The sequence below is a fragment of the Hibiscus syriacus genome, unplaced genomic scaffold (genome assembly GCF_006381635.1).
Source record: "Hibiscus syriacus cultivar Baekdansim isolate YM2019G1 unplaced genomic scaffold, ASM638163v2 tig00003507_pilon, whole genome shotgun sequence".
In the NCBI taxonomy this organism is placed as follows: domain Eukaryota; kingdom Viridiplantae; phylum Streptophyta; class Magnoliopsida; order Malvales; family Malvaceae; genus Hibiscus; species Hibiscus syriacus.
In genome coordinates, this window is record NW_024061975.1 from 786,182 (window position 1) to 789,769 (window position 3,588).

The 3,588-nt window shown below is 39.2% G+C and overlaps 1 pseudogene; it reads right to left on the reverse strand.

Annotated features, from left to right (window-relative positions):
- Positions 1–207: 207 nt before the first annotated feature.
- LOC120178152 lies at positions 208–1,872 on the reverse strand (annotated as a pseudogene).
- Between the last annotated feature and the right edge of the window lie 1,716 nt (positions 1,873–3,588).

The following is a 3,588-nucleotide window of genomic DNA, read 5'->3' on the forward strand; positions in this document are numbered from 1 at the left end:
CAGTCACTGGTGCTCGAACCTGTGATCTCTAGAAACAACAACGGTTCCTTTAACTAACGAGGTAAGTTGGTTCATGCATACACATTTCATGTGTGTATAAACGTGACCATTGCTTTTTTCAAGTTAATTTTTATATTTGTCAAATTTATTCAATTTATGTAAAAAAATAATAAAAATAAAATTTATTTTTTAATTTTATTTTTGAAATTAACTGTAAGGAGATGTTTGTAATATCTACATTCCAACATTTCCTTGCAATCCCTTCCTTTTGTATTGCTCCCACGTTCTCTGTTCATTCTCCAAAAACCTCTGCTTCTTTTCCATGCCTGGCATTTACACGTACGCTAGTGGCGCCACGGCCAGCGAAGCCACGAATGGACGACCTCTACCCTTCGTTCCTGTGTTCTTCACATCTGGAGAATCTACTGCCGGTAATGCCAGCGCTGTCCTTCTATTCTACCGGCTGATCCCAACGCGACTTCTCGCAATTTCGGTTGCTGCTAAAGCCATGGTCTTCATTGTTTGTCCCTGTTGATACATTCCATCAAGCATCAATACATCGAATCCACCTCCGAGATGGTAGAGATTTCTCGACGTTTGAACCAACACCGACTCCCACTCTGCTTCGTCCTGATAAGCTTTCCATCTAGGTACCGGTGAACCGCCATCAAAGAAAGCCAAAGCGAATTTCTCCGCCTGATCTTAAGTTAACATTGCATGCTCTCCGATAGTTACACAAATCATCCTCTTTTCGCACAACTATACCTTTCGAATCATCTTCTTTTTCTTGCTCAACTGGCGCTTCCCCTTCTACCACTTTAACGTCATCTTCTTCAACTGCTTTCGGTTCATTCTTAGGTAAACCATTCTCGATTTGTTGTGCTGCAAAATTCTTGTCGCGAATAAATTCATCGATAAGATTGAGTTTCTTTTGTGTGATTTTCTCGATTTCAGGATACTGGGTAGATCGTCCAATACCGGCACTCTTGCACCATGAATAGAAATCATAGAGCTCATCTAATTACTTCTCTTGACGGTAGAATACGTCATAAACATTGAGGGATTCAACAAGATCTAGTTCCACAAAGCAATCGATGAAAATCGCCAGTATTTCAGTTATGTCGTAATATAACTGGAAGCTTTCTTTCACTATTTGGTAAAGCGTCGTTGCCACCACCCTGTTGCACTTCAACCAAAAAATGCCACAAATGATATAAATTCAAGGGCTATTCCCTCTTTTATTTAGAAAAAAATATTATGTCAAATGAAAGAAATTCACCTGTTGGTCTGTAGGCTAAGAAACGTTCAAGCAGCTGTCGGTCTTCATGCTACGGAAGTGCGTTGTTTTACGAACGTTTTCCTCGTCAAAGTTCTCTTCCTCTAACTCAGCATCATATGCCAATGTGGTTTTATTAGCCTTTTCCTCATACCTTTCAAGAATCTTGTAATCTAATCTCTCGTTGATGTACAAAGCATTAGTAGGCACAAACGTAGAGAAACCAAAATCCGAAAGGTTAAGAATCAGCGTATCGCGCCTGGTAGAAAAGAAGAACTCTTATTGATATTGTGCATCTCCTTCGGGCAACGGCTTTTGTATCAACATCAAAGACTTGAGTGCAACCATCCAGCTTTTGGTCTTGTGGAGTCCTTCGACAGGGTGTTGACACATGCAGTGATATAGCCACGTGAGTAGGACGTTATGTATATGATTTCTCATAAGTGTCGGTCGTCCGCCAGTTGCTCTTCGTGCCTCGTTGCCTTAACGATGGCAACATTGAGGTCTGTTAATGAGGTGCCTATAGCTTTGGCTAGACTTATCCTGGTTTGATACTTGACGCGTCCAATGGTCTTTTTGAGCTTCCTTGGAGCCATTGGTTTTTAAGTAACACAAGTAAAAGTTGATTGGGAAGAAAGAAAGTGAAGGAAAATGGAGAATGTTGACGTCTCTCTTCTCATCGGGCCTTTACTGAAAGAAAAATGAATTTGTTGACAATAAATGTAGGTTTAATAGTTGTCAAGAACGTTGAAGCCATACCGTTTCAGATTTTTTGTTGTTTGCAATGAACCATTTAAAAACACATTCAATGCTTTTAGATCCATACATATCAAAACCCAATCTCATTCTTATGTGTGGCCTTATTAGGTAAATTGGCCCTTGAACTATATTTGAATTCTCATTTTTTGACCCTTTATTGTTTTCGTCAGAAGTGTCCCTTAAAAGTTTCAATTTCGTTCAAAACGTGAGACTAGAACATGCTCTCATAAAGTGACTACCAAGGTTAAAGTAACTACCAAGTCCATTTATCCGCGGGTCGGGTCAAATAAATTCTTCAACTATTAGATGGATTAATTTAGTCCATCTGCTATGGTGATTGATTCAAATTAGTCATTCTGCTATAAAATGGATCAATTTAGTCTATCTTTTTTTTAAGAAAGTGGATTCATTAGATTCTAATGGCATCATCAATTATAATCGATCTACTACACCCAGGCTCGGCATAATAAAACGAAAACGGATTGAGATTTGACAAAGTCAATTGGGCAAGACTGTGAGCTGCCCTATTTGCCTCATGGTTAACATAGAAAACTTTGAGCCCATTGTTAGAAGCAAGCAGCCCTCGAGCTTCGTTGAGTAACAATCTGATTATGGACATGTCTTCCTTACAGTTAACGAGCCTATTGACAATTGCAATCGAATCTCCTTCTATAATTACTTTATCTCAGCCATTTTTTATTACGAGTTTGATCCCTTATGTTAAAGTCTCGGTTTCAACAGACTTAATGAAAAAGGGGTAAGGGATCTGTATACACATTTTTCCAATCACCATACCTTGTATGTCCCTTGCAACAACTCCAATAGTTGCTACCTTACTAGATATATTACACGCTCCATCCACATTGATCATGATAAAAGAGTTGAGAGGTTTAGTCCATGCTAGAGATCAAATGAGGTATTCTTTTGATATGACCAGCTCGTAGAGACTTCAAAGAAGTCATAGTAAAGGTTCCAGGCTGCAATGACGACGTCTCTATCCTCTTGTACCTTTCCATCATGAAGGAAATTTTTGCACCTATTCTAGATATTCCAAAGTAGCACAACCATATGAGCGAGCCCCATGTGATATAGTTGAGAAGTAGATCAATACAACCATTCTTTGTATATGTTCCCCTACCACTCAAAGATGTCATTCTTGAGTCCTGAGATTTACAGAGTATTCCTCGCCTTGGCACAATCTTTTAGGGCATGGAGCAAATTTTAAATGGTCCCTATAGAATGACATTTTCCTTTAAGAAGGCAGGCTTGTACGAGTTTCTCTCCAATTGGGATTGTGTTGCGACAGATTCTCCACCCAAAGATCTTTATTTTTTGGAGAACTGGCATCTTGGTAAGGGTCTTCCATGCTCTTTAATTATCTCTTGGGATCTCTTTTTAGACCAGTAACCAATTATATCTGATTTTGTCGAGTAACAGCCAGAGGAATGGTGGCTCCAGATTAGTTTGTCCTCTCAAGACGAGGCAATCAGGGTACTTATAACCTTTTTTGTATCCTCCGATGAGAGGACTCTATGAATCTTGTCTTCATCCTA